We start from the raw sequence: 19741 nt of genomic DNA on the forward strand, positions 1-19741 counted from the left end.
GCCATTAGTTATGCTATTTCGTGTATCTATGACAAACGCGTACAAACATTTTGGACCTGAATTTGTAATTATGTACTGATTTTGTAAATGTATTTTCCATGTAGCCTACTTTATGACGTAATTTTTCGATTTGATCAAGAAAGTAAACCAATGCCAACGCTGTATGTTTATAGCAGCCAGTTATTTCGATGCTATTTTGTGTGTATAAGACAAACGTGTATAAAGTTCAAAAAATGATATGTAATCGCAACTGCAAACTTCAGCTGTTGTTAATCAGTCTACACGTTCTGTTGGCATTTTAACAGTTGCCACATGTAACTTACACCTAAATAAAACGACACACTGAGTAAACTAAGTTTTGTGAATAGATAAACGGTTGTTCATTATATCGATAAAACAATAACTCAAAAAAACGGTATTACTCAGTCATTTATTCAGTTTTAAATGTTTAATCTGGATAAAACCGTATCTCAAAAGCTAACAAGCAGCAGTAGCATTTTCAAGTAACAGTGTATCGAAATTCTTATATAGCCTAATAATAGTAGAATAGAATAGAATAATAATAATAAAAAAATGTACCAGTCAGAAACGTTTTGTAAGAGCCGTGTTTAGGGAGGTTCTGCTTGACTCTCTTCATTGCCGCTTTCTGGGTCTGATTCTGGCTCAAACTGATACGACACTTTTGACACCATTATTTACATTTGACCGGAGCACATGCAACTTTCGGCTGTAAAGGTAATGGGCTTGTTGTTTCCGGACAACGTGCGCTACGCAGTTTAGCCAATTACAACACACCGGCTCAAATAACCAATCTGAGACCATGCCTGTTTCTGAGGGAGTGGTTTCATAGAATCAGGAAGTCAACCAGTCGTTCAAATGACAGAGGAGAAAGCGGCTTACAATAAAGCTGAAATTTATGAAAAATAAGGCTTTTAAAAAAATAAATAAACACGAAGACATGTTATATTGCAACCCATAAACACAATCATGCAAAGAAAAAAAGCAGTAAACCACCCCTTTAAGAAAATAAATGAACTGCTGTCATGCTGCTGAAAAATGTAGTCAAGTTACAGTAGTAGTGTCACTACTTGAAGTTAACTACCCCCGTGTAAAGTTCTCCTTTGAAGTACCATTTAAAAGAAATCCATTGTTTTTAACTTTCGAAACACCAAAAAACCTGAATCAGAGTCATTTGGCTCTTGGCTTAATTAGCAGGGTCATCGCAGCCTGCACCTCCACTGAAACACTGTCACTTGATGCAGCTAAAAAGGGAAGATGAGGACAACATCCACAGCATTCCGGAGGAGGGTCAAAAGCTCCGGTGCCTCCATCTGTGCACTGGATCCAATTTAAAGCAAATCTACGGCTACAGTTCTGCTGGAAATGTCTTATTGGGTTCCCCAGCTAGTGTGGAGGGCAGGGCTTCAGCAGACAGCAGCTTGTGTTTATAGTGGAGGACACATAGGGGGGTGTGATACGGTCCCTGTGCTGGAGCGGCATCTGGGTAGAAGCTGTTTTACAAAGACGTAACACAGCTACGCTATTGCAGGATGGGGTTGTGGAAGGCAATGGTCTGTTAATGCACACTGCTTGCTATTTCTCAGTTGCAACTCTATGAAGTCGGGACATTACAGAGTCCTCATTCAAAGATGAGAAGCCTGCTTGGCTTTATTGGTTATGTCTTAACAGGAGAGGTTATATCGAAGGAGATTAATACAAAAAGACACAGAACACAGCTGTAACAAGCAACTGAGGCCTTTTTTATCTGTCAAAAAATACACATGTAATTATAATCTGTAATGTAATGTAATTATCACTTCCCCTGTCAGAGAATTATGTTACTGAGCTAAACATCACACAAAACACACAATAATAGCTCTGCGTCACTTTGTTTGCACATTAAATAACTAAACTCTTATCCATTTGGCAGACACTTTTATCCAACTTGCTATGCATTTGACATTCCCTGGGAACTGAACCCATGCTAACTAGTCACACCTTGACTCGATGATTTCAAATTGGAAAGTTGTTCTGGGTTTAATTCTGCTTTCTTAAGACTGGTTATTCAGAAATAATGCCATTAACTTGTTAGAAAAGTTAGGCTTGAAAAAGCCTAAGAAAGCCTGACCGTAAAGTTTGAAGTAGATTTTAAGTAAGGACATTTTAAGTTTTAAGTTTAAGCAGTTTCAAAACCAAAATTGCCAGTAAATTGCTGTACATTTTACAGCAATTTGTTACAGTGTACTGTAATTTTGTAATAGGAATATTTCTTAAGTATTAGTATGTTCTTCCTTGCAAAATAAAATGTAAAAAAATAAATAAATAAAATAAATAAATAAACATACATATATATAGTATATATATATTAGCATGTTACATATTGCTTTAAATTTAACTGAAAAGGTTTTTTTTTTCTTCTTTTAACAGGTCTTTTTTTCTATTTTGGCTTTGATATGATATAAATACAAAAGCCAATTAAATAATTTTGCACATTGCATGTTGTCTTTATAATATAACCCTTAATGTTTATCGCACACAGCATAAATGGTTCTAATACATAGACAAATATGCAGCTGCTTTGATATTTTAGGAATGAGGTTGTAGGGCATCAGAAAGTAAAAAAACAAACAAAAAAAAAAACACTTTTAGTTTCAATTCTTATTATACAGTAAATAGGGCACATCATTTAATTTAATTCATACTTTGTTTTGTGGTTTCCTTTTGAGATGGATGGATGCCCATTAATAAATACCCACCTCTTAAGCCAGGGACACACTTAACGACTGCAAGGCCGATTATGAATGAAATTTGATACTTACGACTGATCATGCCCAAATGCACAGAGTCAGAGACGGTTGCGTTCAGTCGGTGTTTAAAATCTGCTCAAGTCATTGGAAACAGTCTGTAAGTGGGTTCAGTTCAGTCTTAGAATGTTTCAGCTAGTCATTAAGTGTGTCCCTGATATTATTGGATAAAAGCATTATACTGTATGCATCTTTAATGCAAAGTTTTAGTTTCTCTTTTTTTTTAAATCCCTAACTACTACTCTAAAGTCTTAAGTTTACTTCTACCTCCGTCTATCTAAAAGAGAAATCAATGGTGCTTGGCTTGATTAGAACACATCCACCCCTGCCTGAGACTTAAGTCACTCAAAAGCTTGACATGAGTCAATACATGCCAGTTTCCGGTTCAGTCTACTGATTACTGATTAGAGGGAACTGCCACTATTTTTGGCTGATGGGAGTTCTTTAAATCAAATTCCAGAGCTAGATAAATTCTCTGAGTGACGCAGTCATATGTGGCCTGGTAGGAACTGTGAGCAGAATCCAAAGGACCAGATCTGAGGCCCGCAGCTGAGCGCTGATTGAGTGAGCTCTCACGCTGTGAATCTCCCACTAGCAGCATCCTCTCTACTGTGTTTAATGTTGCCACTAGACTTTACGACACTAGCAAAGAGACAATGAGGGCTAAAAACAAATCTTCATGTCACAGTTCCATCTTGCTAAGAGAGAAACAGACAGACAAAGACAGAGAGATATTGGATGTCCCTGATGAAAAGACCAGCTTAGACCAACAAGAATTTCTATGCTGGTCTAAGATGGACGTATATTTTGAAAACTATATTCAGGAACATGTGGCGACCTGTAACAATGTACAATAAGGAAAAGAGAAAATGTCCAATTAAATATATCCTCACTTCTGACCCACCCTACAATACAGAGGGCGACTGGTTATCACAAGAGGATAATAGGGTCATTGGCCTAGATCGTTATTAATTATCTCCTCAAAAGAGGGACTCAATTTCCTTTATCTTTTTCATCCGCTTGTCTGTTAACCATGAAATCATCTCATTTGGACCTGCTGCACATTAAATTAACCTTATCCTGGTTTGACAAAGTGCTGGACAGGTTATTCTAATATTTTAAGTGCTACACATGCCTATTCAAACTGAATTTATGGAAGGTGGTAATCGCATTAGAGGTCACTGACACCTTAAAGGTCCCATATTGTACAACTTTATGAAGTTTTATTTTAGGTTTTAATGTCCTTAAGAATATATTTGTGGTATAAGTATCAAAAACCATCTCAATATATTTGTACAGCTCCTTTCTCAGTCTACTTAATATTCATGAGCCCCTCTTCTGATTGGCCTGTTTTTTTCTGAGTGACCCACCATTGGAGGGGAAGGTGACTGAAGGTGGTGACTGAGTAAGTCTGACATCACATTTATACGGAAGTCACATCAGCTTGTGAAAAGGCATAGCTACTTTATGCAGGCTGTGTGCATTTGTCTGTGGATTGACTGTTTTGAAACTTATATGGTAGTTGCATAGCCCCTAGACCTCTGTTATCATTAAAAAGGCCAGGAAATTTCAGTTTTGACAATATGGGACCTTTAAGCAGTGAGACAACACATTATGTTGAACATGTGTCTCTATTACCTGTACAATCTACATTCAGAAGAGGAATTAGAACTTGGCTTTTAGAAATGTTTGCATGTCAAGAAACGTCCTGGTTGCATATGCAACCCACCGTTCCCTGAAGGAGGGAAAGGAGGACGTAGGCAACGTCGACTGAATGGGGATCGCGCCAGAGAGCCAATCGTCTTCGAGTACTATTGAACGAGCCAATGGAATAGGCGTGCGTGACGCCCTTTTTTAACCCTCTGAGGTCGACTATCGCGCCTGCTTTTTTTCTTATCAGTCCAAAAGAAACTCAAAATACTCTGTTGATTTTGATCTTACATATTAAGTGTTGTACATCATTAGATCCTGATAGGTGTCTATTTTTTTTGTGGATACTCACAATAAAAACAAAGTGTTGTGCTTTTCGCCAAATAAAGAAAACCAAACATGATGTGCGTTCTGCCTTCTCTCTGTCAGTTAAGTCCATTCTGAAACACGGCCGAAAATTAACTGTAATTCCGCGAATACTTGTCAAACAGGCACAAGTGTTTTTCCATACTTGTCATAGAGGCACGAGTGTTTTTCCATAATGAAGCTTGAACTCTCTTCTTTTAAATGAATTAATTTATATAAAAAAACAAATATTCTCAGTTTATGTAATCTGTATGAAAAGAGAGAGATGTCAGTCTTTTTCTTTCCAGCTCATTATACCTAATTACGCGTTAATGTGCCACGCCCACGGAGAGCGTGCAGTATTCAAACGTAAATGATCTAAGGCAAGCCATTCAAACATGCCAACGCCCACCAGCTGGATTATAAAACACATCGTGTTTAGTAAGTATCTTACTACAGCTGTGTACACAGCGTATCCATACGCTGTGAGGAATAATACTATCTAATAACCCTGGAAAATGTTCCAGAGATGCTGGTAGTTTCATTTCGAGGAGCAACGGATCCAGCTGATGTAGTAAGTCATTTATTCTTAAGTGCTTTGTTCTAATCGCGATATTGAATAGTGGCTGCCTGTAAACCGCAAAAAGACTGTTTAAATATGAATTGCGTGTCTGTGTGTAGGCTAAATGATGAATGAACGGCACAGGCGCGCACTTTTTGTTTACTACTGTTATACAGCGCGTGTCTGTGCCGTTTACTCTCGCACATATATTAGTAAACGTTATGTTTACATGAACACATCCAAACTATATTGCTATAGCCTACTAAGATGAGTAAAAATAGACTGAAATATGTTGAAATAAAATGTCTGTATAAGCAACAGCTAACAATATGTACAAGCTGTATAAGCTAACAATAGGGAGGTAACTAGTAGAAGACACATATGAACTTGGCAGATGACCGGCAGTATGACATATGGAATGTCACTAGGGTGGCTCCAGCCAAAGATGGAGGAGACTCACCATACAGTGACGGCAGAGAGACTCTGCCGAGGGAAGACACGGGCTCGCCGTAGGGAGGCGTATCGTGGAAGAATACACATATGGGATCACCATAGGGACCACAACATATGGACCCAGCCTAACACAAGTTCCACACTGCTTACGAGTGTTAGGCCTAACACCAGACGTTCCGCACGTCCGACACCGGAGGGGTGTGGAGGAACTCAACAGGGTTCGGATAAGGGAACTCAACTGGAGTAGAATGGCGCATGTATTCAGTCCATAAGAGGGGAATGGCGCAGAAAGGCAACGCTTTGAACCGGGCTCACGGTGGAGTCCATTGGAAGCAGCGGTTCAAATCTAGGTGTCGCCCAGCCCCCATCTCTAGAAAATCTGTCAGCAAAGCACTCTGTCAACGCCCAGGCGGAGCACACACTCATCAAAGAGGAGCTCAACACCTAAGTGGACATGAGCATCTCGGAATTTTTCACCAAGATGAAGGCAGCCACCATTCAGTGGGCCAACTTCGCATGGAAACAGCCTTCCCTCTCTGCTGATTTCCTAACAGATAAGAGCTGGTCTGAGGTCTAAGACTTGCGTTCTGTACACATAACCCACAATGAAGAGGACGGACAGAGAAAACCAGGGCTGGGTCTGCCTCCTCCAGGGCAGCGCTTGCAGGCTCACCACCTGATCCCATTAGGGAGAGGTAGGAACCTTGGGCACAATCCAGGCCGGGGTCTCAGCTCGTGAGAGTTAGCAGACCCAAACTCCAGGCACAATTCGTTGACCGAAAGCGAGCAAGTACCTACCCTCTAGTAGAGACCATGCCAGCAGGAGAACTGTTTTAACAGAATTTTTAACTCACTGCGTGCAGTGGCTCAGAGGCGGTCTCTGCAGTGCAGTTGCACCAGAGATAAGGCCCAAGAGGATAAAGAGGGCCACAAGAACATTACCTTGCTCCCTCAGGAACCCGACGATCAGGACGTGCTTCCCATGCTTCTGCATCATGATGTGCGTCAAGAACACAGAGGCAACATCATTTTGAGGGTGGAGGAAAACAGCCTACTCCAACCAAATTCGCAGGAAAGAGAACACTGAAATGATCGAAAGCTTTCAGGATCTCCTCACGGAGAGAAGACTCACTCAACGAATAGGTTCCACTTCTAATGCGTAAGAACACTACCTCTTTGCAGGGGGTGCTAGCAGAAGTGATTGAAACTACCACATGTTCCTGCAATAGCCACCTGATCCTCCACGTCCAGTGTAGGACCAGCCCGGAATCTCCAGGGGTCAGAACGCGGGTGCGGGTGAAAAATGTGTTCAGGAGAAGTCAGGAAGGCTGTCGAGGGGAGCTACGTATGGTTGAGCCAATAAGGGGCAACTATCAAGACCTGCTCCACTCCTGACCTGGCACCATAGGTGCAAGCGACAGGCGCACAAAAGACAGGAGGACTGCTCAAAACTACATGTGAAGATCACTGAGCTTCAGGAGCATTTCTGCTCAACACCTGAGTGTGATGAAATTCACTGAGCTTCAGGAGCATTTCTGCTCAACACCTGAGTGTGAAGAAATTCACTGAGCTTCAGGAGCATTTCTGCTCAACACCTGAGTGTGTTGAAATTCACTGAGCTTCAGGAGCATTTCTGCTCAACACCTGAGTGTGAAGAAATTCACTGAGGCCCCGTCCACACTACTGCGTTTTCGTTTAAAAACGGAGAATTAAAACGAAAACGATCTCCGTCCACACCAGCGTTTTAGCTGCGTATTAGAATTGATCTCCGTCCACATTAAAACGACTGAAAACTCGGATCACGTGACCATTCTCCAACACTGTGCATGCGCGTGCCGGTGTAAACAGGAAACGGATGGACTATTCCTCAGATTTGATGAGGAAGCAAGTAACGTTAGCTACCTCTGCAAAGATTAGAAAATGTCGAAGACCAGAGATTTCTTTTCATGGACCGCCGCTGCACACGGGAATTGTCATAGATCGCTCAAATAATAGTTTGCCTCCGGCGCATGTAGGCAGTTATAGCATTGTAAAATGCAGAATTTGCTTGCACAACAGCTGCTAACAAAGACATCAAAGTCAGTAACGCTTGTAATTCGTTATCCATGTTGCACTCACTAACATCAGCTACGTGGTCCAGGATGTTTTTGTTTGTTTTCTTCCGGTGACGGGACATGTGATGGGTGGCTGACGAATCAGGGAAGGATACGTCATGGGTGATGACACCCAATCATAGAGCCGAGCGTGACCTTCTACGTCATCGTTTCTAAACTCCTCCGTTTTGTCCCGTCTACACTAAAACGCCCTCCGGAGATTCAAAACGAAAAACGGAGCTGCAGCGTTTCTAAACTTCTCCGTTTTGGGTCTTCGTTTTTCCCGTTTTAGTGTGGACGGGAGGTGCAAACGTAGCAAAAGGTCTCCGTTTTTAAACGAAAACGCAGTAGTGTGGATGGGGCCTGAGCTTCAGGAGCATTTCTGCTCAACACCTGAGTGCGATGAACTTCACTGAGTTCCAGGAGCATTTCTGCTCAACATATGAGTGTGATAAAATTACTGAACTTGAGCAGGCGCCAAGCGACAATGAATCGCATAGCCGCTTTTAGAAGGCTCACTGGGGGAACACATTTCTGCAGGCCCCCAGGGCAGCTGAGAGCCAGTGTCTGTCCAACGGGTTGTCCGCTCGGACAGAATATAAACAACTGGCAGGGGGGACGAATCCAGAGAGGCAACAGAGTAACTTTACGGCCCCAGAGTGGTCCCGACCCAGCTGGACCGCCAGGGGATGGAGTCTCCACTGTGCCTGGCCATAACTGTCGTGAGGCTCATCGGCGGCACGATTGAGTAGGCCGGGAAAATAGTGAAGTTCTTTCACTGGAACTCTGTCTCACTTCTCTACACACCAGCCGAACACACTCTCGTTGGAGAGACGTGTTGGACCGAGTCCAGCTCCAAAACTGAAAAACAGATACTCAACCCGTGGGCGAGATTGCTCTCTCCCAGTTGACCTGAAGACCCAACGGGCTATGGAGCACTCGAAGGGAAGGACTTTGTACTGATACTTCGAACCCTCACACGCAACACACAGGATGGCCTGCGGTGCGGAAGGTAGAGATCTGAAGCACATGTCATTCAGGTCAGATGTTACGTTGGGCCAAGATGGTCATGACCCACCACCTAGTAGCATGAAGAACGAGTTTACAACTGGACTTCATACCGGCTGGAAGGAGCGGCTATATCAAGTCCTTCGCCAGCAGGACAAGATATGCGCACACAAGTCAGGAGCACTGCTCAACACTAGGTGTGATGAATATCACTGAGTTTTCAGGAGCACGTCTGCTCAACACGTAGTGTGATGATCATCACTGACTTGAGCGAGATGGCCGAGCCTGAGGTGGGGCAGCGAAGTAGAGAGTGTGGTGTTAGTGTGCTGTGCAACACTTACCTGTCTCCACTAGTGGCAGGGGGCACGTGAGAAGGCGGATGACCGGGTCCTCGAACGCACCAAGCCGCCTGCTGGCGAACAAGGGGGAGCTGAGGGGTGTAAGGCTATAAAGGGTCACACACCAACACACAAACAAAGACTCCACCCGATCCCTCACCCAGGGGGAGGGAGTGATCGGCAAGAGGAGGCGGCTTGCCCATAGGCTTTGTAAAATCTGCCATTCAGAACGGACGAGAACTCACAGGCCTTCGGGGGGGAAGAGGATCCTTCCAAAAGGCAGCGGCTGCCAGACACAGGTGCACCTCTGTCGTGACAGACCGCTCCAATTGAGGGACAGCCTTGCAACCATAGTTTGAATTACAGGGGGTACTGGGGGGTACTATACCCCCCAATGAAGACCCAGTACCTCCCAAAGGGACAGAAATATCAGTTTTGGGGGGGTCAGATAATTTTTTGGACATTGTGAAAAAATATAATTAGAGTTACAATAGGCTACAAGTCAACTCCTATTTTCACTGTAGGAACATTTTAATGTAAAGCGTTTTCAGACACCCCTATTGTGGACCGTACCATTTTTAACCACCGTGGCTAGAAGCAACGGAGATAGAGAACGGTTTGCTGCTGACGTGCATGGATAAATGTAAGTGTCTAGCTGAAGTCTAGCTTGTTGATTTTACAACCTTCATTTATTAACGTGTTTTGTTCTTTCATAGCTCATGTCACGTCTTCATACATTGAATTACCGGCTACTTACCTGCTACTTACCCACTGAGGCTAGTTAAGCAGAAAAATGCAATCTCAATTTGATTCCTTTCAATTTATATATTTTTAATATATTTTATAATTTATACATTATATAGTTTTATTATACATTTTAAGTTTGGGGTGAGTATTTTTTGTTTGTTTGTTTGTTTCCTTTTGAAAGAAAATTGTGTTCATTTATGTGCATTTATGTGATCAAAACCACAGTAAAAACAGTAACACTAATGACTGTTTTCTGTTATTATATTTTATTATTTATTCATGTGATGGCAAAGCTGCATTTTTAGCAGCCAATACTCCAGTCTTCAGTATCACATAATCCTTAAAAATAAGTGGTAATATGCTGTTTTGATATTCCAGATTAATTTCTTATTATCACAGAAAATAACTGTTCTGTTTACCACAATAGTGTAATTTTTCAGGATTCTATCAGAGTTAAAAATAACAGCATTTATTTGATTTACTGTGTGGGTTTTGTATCTTGTTCCTTGTTCTTGTCTGTCATGTGATTCCCTGATTGTCATGTGTTCCTGCCATGTGTCATGTGATCCAGCCATTTGTTAATCGTCTGATCATTGTTCACAGGTGTTCCTTGTCTTGTAATTAGTCTTTGTATTTAAGCCCTCATGTTTGCACTGTGTCTTAGGGGGCTTTTACAATGGGCTCGTTTGCTGCGGTCCGAGCCCGGGCGCGATTGTTCCCGGCGCCCGCCGCAGCGTTGGTCTGGTTTCACACTCAACTTGATTCTATCGAAATCTGGTGCGTTTGCGTGCATCTTACGTCATTGCGAACGTTCACAGCGCATGATAGAAAACACGACGCAGGTCAATATATTGTGTTTTTTTATTAATTTGGTGCTATTATGCATAGCTGTACAACGCAGGTTAACTGTGTGTGTGTGTGTGTGTGTGTGTGTGTGTGTGTGTGTGTGTGTGTGTGTGTGTGTGTGTGTGTGTGTGTGTGTGTGTGTGTGTGTGTGTGTGTGTGTGTCGCATAAGCTATCTTTCCGCTGCTTGCAAATGGACTATTTTGAGGAGACAGTGGATTTCAATTAATTTGTTGCCCTGATTGCACGCACTATGCGCGAAAACACTGCAGACTCACTCTTGCTCGTATCCAAGGTAAATCTTCATCCCTTACGTGTGTTTTATTTAACTAAATACATCAAATGCATGCGCAGGATACTTTACTTCTTGAAGAAGTGCGCACCCGAGTCCGTGTTGCTTTCACATACACGCGAACCGCAGCACGGTTCGGGAGCAACCGAACTCAGACCACCTCCTCCAGGTAATCTCGGGTTCGGGACCCAGTGCGCACCCGGGTCCACATGACAGCGTTCACATTAGCGCTTTTTCATGCGAACTGTTCCCCCGTTCCGAACTAAACTGCCAGTGTGCAAGCCCCCTTAGTCTAGTATTGAATTTTTGTCCAGGTTCTTGTTCTTAGGGTGCTTTTACACTGGGCTCGTTTGCTGCTGTCCGAGGCCGAGTCCGATTGTTCCCGGCGTCCCCCGCAACGTTGGTCTGGTTTCACACTCAACTTGATTCTATCGAACTCTGGTGCGTTTGCGTGCATCTTACGTCATTGCAAACGTGCACGGCGCATGATAGAAAACACGACGCGGGTCAATATATTGTGTTTTTTATTAATTTGGTGCTATTATGCATAGAGTAAACAACACAGGTTTACTGTGTGTGTGTGTCGCATAAGCTGTCTTTCCGCTGCTTGCATATGGACTCTTTTGAGGAGACGGTGGATTTCCATTAATTTGTTGCCCTGATTGCACGCACTATGCGCGAATACACTGCAGACTCACTCTTGCTCGTATGCAAGGTAAATCTTCATCAATTATGTGTGTTTTATTTAACTAAATACATCATAATCGGCTAAAACGCATGCGCAGGTTACTTTATTTCCTGAACAAGTGCGTACCCGAGTCCGTATTGCTTTCACATACACGCGAACCGCGGCACAGTTCGGGAGCAACCGAACTCAGACCACCTCCTCCAGGTAGTCTCGGGTTCGGTACCCTAGTGCGCACCCGGGTCCCATGACCGCGTTCACATTAGCGATTTTTCATGCGAACCGTGCCCCGTTCCGAACTAAACTGCCAGTGTGAAAGCCCCCTTAGTTTTATGCCTTGCCATGCCCTTGTTTTAGGTTTTTTTTAGGTTTTGAATTAAAGTTGCATTTGGGTTCTCAACCAGCTTGCCTCCAGTGGACCTCATTCATAACATACATAAGCTTTCCAAATTATTTGTCAACAAAATCATTATTTGTGAAGTTGTAGTCAAAATCCACTTAGCTTAAAAAAACACTTGAATTTATTTCAAAATCACTTTTATGAAGTTGCCTAAACCACTGAACAACATGGGAGAGTATACTTAACATAGAGGGAAACCTCAGACTACAAACACAAATGGATTTTTTTTAGGCTTCTGCCAGCACCACTAGTCCTAAAAAACAGGGGACACCAAGGAGGCAAAATCAATTTATCAATGAACTCTCTATTGCCCAAGTCATCTTAAAAAGCCAAAGCAATTTAGGAACACTTTGTTCTCTCTGAAAGATCTCTTGCTCAGAGGCCAGCTAATCAAATGTCTGAGGAGTCTATCTTCAGAGTCAGTGGTCAAGCTCTCTGCACACTTAAGGCGGGAGGAGGGGAGAAGATCTCTAAGGCTTCATTAATATATAGCTACCCAAGGCATATGGCCCTCTGGACATGGCTGAAATCATATCCGTTTGTCTTCGGGGACAGGCATTTATTCATTCGCACCTTAACCTGCTGCAGCAGAGCATGCCCTCCAGAGGGACCATCAACCATGAAGTTCTTTTCACACACAGCCACATTATATTTCTGCATTATATACTTATATCTCGCTCCCTCTCTCTCTTTAACCCACTCACAAACACAAATGCTCGGTTCCAAACAAGCTGCCTACGCGTACAGGATTTTAAGGCATCATATGTTCCACAACACAGACATTTTAATTATGCTGCCTGCTAAGATACTTTGTTTTACCAGTGCGTGCATCATTCACAAAGAAGTTAATCCCAGAATGCATTATGAAAATCACAGTTAAAAAAAATAGAAGGTACATTAGACTGCTGTCACTTTAAAACCTGCACGGTTCCTATATACTCACACATTTGATTTTGCCCCAACTGTTAACGTTCACTTAAGACACAACCGTCTGTGTTTATGTAAACCGTATATGTATTTGACAGTTTAATTGCGATAAGACATGAAAGAAAACAAAACTTACTGTAGTTCAGTGCTCCCTACTGTGTGACCACCTGCTTTCTATGTCTACACTTCGGGTGTGTGCGCACATGACAGTGTATGTCATTGTGCGAGTAAAATCATTTGAAAGTCTAAATTGGCAACACATGCAAATAATAAACTTTTGTGATGAAGAAGAACAGATGAAAGTAAGACACTACCCGCACCCGAAAAAAAATGAGTCAGTGTGGGAATTTTTTTGTATTCTGTAAAAAAAGTGACACCCCAGACTGCAGGAAGTGCCGATCAACAGTAAGGGGGCACTTTTGGTGCGCACCCGGGTTCGATTGACGTAAGAGTTCGGTTCGTTTGGATGATGTGAATGCTGTCTTCCGAACTCGGGTGCGCACCCGCAAATCGTACTCGGGTCCATTTAAAAAGGTGGTCTGGGGTACGGTTCATGTGAACTCGGGTACGGTTCGCTGCTGATATGAATGCAATCGAACCAAACAGCAGAAGTGAACCGCTATTGATGACGTATAATGTATAATGTGGTCGACAGGACAGTCGTCAGTGCGCGCGCACGTGTGTGTGTGTGACGTGTGTGTATACACTTAACTTGATGAAAAGCGGGATTGACGCACTGCAAGCAGAGAGATGATTTATGCTTGCCTCCACAAAAATTGTCTTCGGCGGACTGCCAGCTGTCTTTGAAACGATTTTAGTACTTTTGCGGCAGAAAGACGCAAGTTTGTTTCTGTATCTTTTCTTTGAAAACAAAACCAAAGGTTAAAAAAAAGAAGAACAAATGTGAAGCAAGCAATTCTATCCATTTTGACGCCTTTTCATTCATAGTGGCGCCTGTTACCAAGCAACACGATTACGCGCCAGCTGCAGCATGATGACGCAAGCGTACCATGGTTCGGATACAAATAATATAATGTGAACACAGTCCATCGGGGGCAGGGGGAGGAGGGATCAATTGAACTCGGGTTCGGAACAGGCAATCGAACCAAGTGTGAAAGCTCTCTAATATAATGTGAACACAGTCCATCGGGGGCAGGGGAGGGGGGAGCAATCAAACCAAGTGTAAAGTTCTTTTTGTACAGCTATGTGTCACAGTTATGTTTGGGTTAGTTTGTTTTCATTTGTCTGCTTGTATTCACATGTCACGTGTCATCTTCACTGGCATCATCAGTTCAGATGTATCACCTGTGTTTATTTAACCCTCTGAGGTCGACTATCGCGCGGGCGCTTTTTTTCTTATCAGTGCAAAAGAAACTCAAAATACTCTGTTGATTTTGATCTTACATATTAAGTGTTGTACATCATTAGATCCTGATAAGTGTCTATTTTTTTGTGGATACTCACAATAAAAACAAAGTGTTGTGCTTTTCGCCAACATGATGCGCGTTCTGCCTTCTCTCTGTCAGTTAAGTCCATTCTGAAACGCGTCCGAAAATTAACTGTAATTCCGCGAATACTTGTCATAGAGGCACGAGTGTTTTTCCATAATGAAGCTTGAACTCTCTTCTTTTAAATGAATTAATTTATATAAAAAACAAATATTCTCAGTTTATGTAATCTGTATGAAAAGAGAGAAATGTCAGTCTTTTTCTTTCCAGCTCATTATACCTAATTACGCGTTAATGTGCCACGCCCACGGAGAGCGCGCGGGTATTCAAACGCAAATGATCTAAGGCAAGCCATTCAAACATGCCAACCCCCACCTGCTGGATTATTAAACACATCATGTTTAGTAAGTATCTTACAACAGCTGTGTACACAGTGTATCCATACGCTGTGAGGAATAATACTATCTAATAATCCTGGGAAATGTTCCAGAAGTGCTGGTAGTTTCATTTCGAGGAGCAACGGATCCAGCTGATGTAGTAAGTCATTTATTCTTAAGTGCTTTGTTCTAATCGCGAATATTGAATAGTGTCTGACTGTAAACCGCAAAAAGACTGTTTAAATATGAATTGCGTGTCTGTGTGTAGGCTAAATGATGAATGAACGGCACAGGCGCGCGCGCTTTGTTTACTACAGTTATACAACGCGTGTCTGTTCCGTTCACTCTCGCACCTATATTAGTAAACGTTATGTTTACATGAACACATCCAAACTATATTGCTATAGCCTACTAAGATGAGTAAAAATAGACTGAAATATGTTGAAATCTTATGTTGAAGTCTTCCCTCTTGGCTCTCAATGAAGGCGTCGCATTTTCTCTCCCTCTCCCTCCCCTTACCTCTCCTGCTTTGCTTCTTTCGTCACGTCTAATGTCTTGTACTTTGAGAGACACTCGCTACACTGCTCTCCAAAACCAAGAAATTATGGATTTGATCAACTGGTCCCTCAACGCAATTGACACCATCTTCTCGACGAGAAGCTTGGGTTCGGGGAACCTGACTGCCCTGCCGGGACGTTCGCAGCTGGCTACACGATGGACGCGTGGGAGAGGTGGCGGGTCGTGTGTCTGGCGGCTCTTTCCGTGGAGGACATTGAAGATATCTACCTATTCGGAACCATGATAACAGGTCTTCTGCTGATTGGATTAGGCATTGCTCTGGTTTGTCGAGGAACTAAGCAGACGGTGACAGCTGTCAAAAGCCCCGCAAGGCTGCCCATGATGAATGAAGCGGTGGGCAGAGCTGTCAGCACTCAGACTGGGTCTATGAACCACAATATGGATAACATCATGGAGAAGCTCACAGCTTTGCAAAGGCAAATGGACCGTTTCAGAGACCAAAATGGACCAGAAGAATAGCCTGTATAAATTGAATGTGGCTACTCGCCCCAAGACCAAACAATCCCAATCTTATCTGTTTCGGCACCCCCCAACCAGCACTGGCCTTTGCCAAGGCCGCTGCTGGAACAACAGCTCTCCCGGAAGAGCGCTGCAGTGAACCGCTCTTGCGTTCCTTCCCCGACTCCTCAGACACCTGGGGCCTCATGTACAAAGACTTGCGTTGAATTCATACTAAAACATTGCGTACGGACAAAGCTGTAAATGTGCGTACGCACAAAAAAAAAACAGATGTATGAATCTCTGCGTACGAAGGATCCCACGCATATTCTCTTTGTACATCCCAATTAACGTAAAAATGAGCGCACATGCACGAGCACAACGCCCCACCCAGTCTCCTCCCTTAATTAAATACATTTAAATATGGAAATGAGTCCACTTTGGCAAAAGAAAGGAGTAAGAAAATGGCTAAAGCAAGCGGCAAGAAGCGAAACTTTACAGAAAGTGAATCGGAGGTGCTACTATCGGAGGTAGAAACGAGAAAAACAATATTTGGAACTTTGTCCTCCGGAATTTATAACAAAAGGAAAAAATATGAGTGGGAGAGTTTGGCTGATGCCGTCAATGCGGTGGGATCTGAAAGTCGCACTGTAAATGACCTTAAAAAGAATTGGTCTGATATAAAGGTGGACGTTAAATGGAGAACTGCTGTGCACCGACAAAGTGTGGGCAGAACAGGCAGTGGTAAAGGGGTCGATGAACTTACACCCTTTGAGCAGAGAGTTGCCTCAATTATGGGTGACACTTTACTCTCTGGAGTAGTATCTGCTGCTGTGGGAGACTCGGATTTACTACAGGACTGCCACGAAGGTAACCAATATTATCTGCACATTTATTGAATGGAAATGTTTCCGATTCACATATGCAAATTCTTCTTCAGATGGCGCCTTTATAGCATTGTGTGTGCAGTCGATCGCTCCGATTACATTAGGAAAACCGGCTATCGCTGCAAAATTGCATTTTAATGTTTGGCTGGTCAACTACATCATATGGGAACCTTATATACCTGGTAGACATGCGGATGATCCCGACCCATACCGCTGGCATTGCGCGGCTCAAAGACTACTGGCTTATTCCTGAGCGGTCTGCCAGTTCCCTTTGGAAAGAACCAGTAGCCAGGAACAAGTGTTGTCAGCACCTGCAAGGGAACGGGTATTGCGTGGCTCCTCGCTGTCTCTCTCTCTCTAGATTCGGACCCAACTCAGCACAGAGCTCCAAGAGGATAGTCCTTGGAAATCTGAAACGGCTGATAAGCCAGTCATCATCCTGGGCCAGAAAATCATTGTGGTCCCTAAAAAATCGTTCTCTTCGGATTCTGCCATAGCAATGTCCTCTAATAAGGCCAAAGCTGCCATTGCCATAGACTAAGGGTTGTATCAATCTGCATATGCTTTTATATGTTCTTACTTAATTGCATAATTGATAGAATATTCCCATAAGGCTCGTGTGACAATATATGTAAATTATTTTATAAATTGCTAATTAATAGCAATGCTTCCCACAGGTGGTAGTGCGATAGACTTGTAGAACAATTCGTTGTGTAATGTTTGCAACTTAACTTCATTGCATGTAAGAGTCGCCAACGGACAAAAACGATGAGAAATGTACGTACGCCAGACATGAAATTGGCGTGGAGGAACGCACATTCTCACGTTAATTTCACTGTTAGTATATCCGACCGTGAGCGTGAAAGCTGGCGTAAGCAAAGATTTTGTGCGTACGCAATATTGATACATGAGGCCCCTGGTGATTGTTGACTCTGCCTGGGACATGATCAAGTTTCTCTCCATGGCAACTTGCTGTGTATCGCTATGACAATCCTGCGGACTGAGGCTCCTAGATTATGGGGCTGGCTTAGCGACTCTCTCCAGGCCTACACACACATGAACTTACACATACACAGATATGCACCTGCCCCACACCCCATCCCACGCCTTCGCCACTTCGTACCCCCAGTCTGACAGGCGGGTCTGTGACCAGCGCCATAATGGCTGCAGGACCTGATGCTGCTTGCCTGGGCTGGACTAACTCCATCCCCCACTCCCAACCGTGTTGCAATGTCTTGTTTGTAGAGTGTACTGTTTATGTGCTAATGTTGCTGAGGTGTTTTTTCCTGTTCCCAGACTGTTCTCCTTACAGGAGCATAGTCTGGGGGTCGCCTTTTTTTCTCCTCACTTCATGCTGTATTTTTCTCAAGTTGGCGCTGATTATAGCAGCCTCGGTAACACCGAAATTACCAAAGCAAATTCCTTGTATGAGCACAACACTACTTGGCAATAAAATTGATTCTGATTCTGATTCTGAAATAAAATGTCTGTATAAGCAACAAACTGCAAATTCACATGTATATGCTAATATATCATACACAATATGTTACAGATTAAATATGAATGTTTAGACAAGATTTTGTGATTAGTTTTGGATAGATTTATAAAGTTTTGACTGTAAAAAAAGACTACTGTCACTTTAAATAGGTACGCTTTTGTTCACCAATTTCTGCTCATAGTTAAATATAATATAGTATGATGTTTTGTCAAAAATAAAGTAGGTATATTGAATCAACTAAGATGTTATAGTAGTGTTTGTTCCAATATTCAAACTAATGAATCCTTACCTTTTTTAATACGGTTGATAAAATGTATACTTTTTACAAAGAAATACACTTGGAATATTGTTAAAATTGTAACCTATTTGTAATTGGTTAAAATTTCTAATTGTAAAATATGTATATATAGATAATTTATTTTGTCCTTGCATTCTTTGGGATCCTGTGACACACCTGCATGTGTGAAAGGCTAATTAATAAGCAGCTCATTATGTATGTGGCACATTATCCGGCCTTTGTCTTCTCAGGTGTGAACACGCCTCCACGCATATTGCCTTTCCAAACAAAAGGTGTCTTATAAAAGTTAAATCAATGTATTGTTTTATGTAAATGATTAGGCAGGATGATTTTCAGATCATTTTGAAGCAAAAATTCTAGGCAACAACACTCATTAGTCAAAAGAATTGTGGACACATATTTAGTATGTGTTTTGTGGCCTTATTTCAGACACTTTAAGTTTTAGTTTTTTTCAATAACCACGCATAAACATTATTCTCTAAAAAATGCAAACATGTACATACATGTTGCTCACATATTACGGTAGCCCCATTTGTGCTATATAGAGTGAATTTACACCTTTGCCATTAACATGTTTATAAATAACTGAAAAAAGCACAAATGTCAGAACATGTCAGAACACCTCAAGGACCCCAAAAACCCCTTAGACCTCAGAGGGTTAATCATCATCATCTGTATCACCTGTTTTCCATTAATCAGTGTCATCTGTGTTTGCATATAAGTCCAGTCAGTCTTTGTCCGATGTCCATTGTATTTAGTGAGTGTTGCTATCTGTTCTGCTGTCCTGTATAATTACCATTAAACCTTTGTGTTGGAATATATCCTTGTCTCCGTCTGCCTTCCAGCAACCACCTGTGACATTATGGTTATAAACTCTCTCTCTGCCTACCTACACTTATTTTGAGTGTGATTGATTCAAAATAAACAAAGCTATAGATTAATTTGAATGAATTTTATTTTCAAAAATGTTAATATCACAATAATATTATGAATTATTTTAACCATGATAATCATGTAGTGAAATTTGTATATTTTAACAGCCCTAACAACATGCTAACATCAATCTTT

At 42.3% G+C, this 19741-nt stretch overlaps 1 protein-coding gene across 2 annotated transcripts in view; it reads right to left on the reverse strand.

The window, feature by feature from the left end:
- Positions 1 to 19741, reverse strand: part of grid2 (glutamate receptor, ionotropic, delta 2) — a 475449-nt gene that overhangs the window by 198738 nt on the left and 256970 nt on the right. The gene's annotated exons all lie outside the window — the stretch shown is intronic.

This window comes from Siphateles boraxobius, unplaced genomic scaffold (genome assembly GCF_051911475.1).
Source record: "Siphateles boraxobius isolate OS27281-9 unplaced genomic scaffold, OSU_SipBor_1 9, whole genome shotgun sequence".
Classification (NCBI taxonomy): domain Eukaryota; kingdom Metazoa; phylum Chordata; class Actinopteri; order Cypriniformes; family Leuciscidae; genus Siphateles; species Siphateles boraxobius.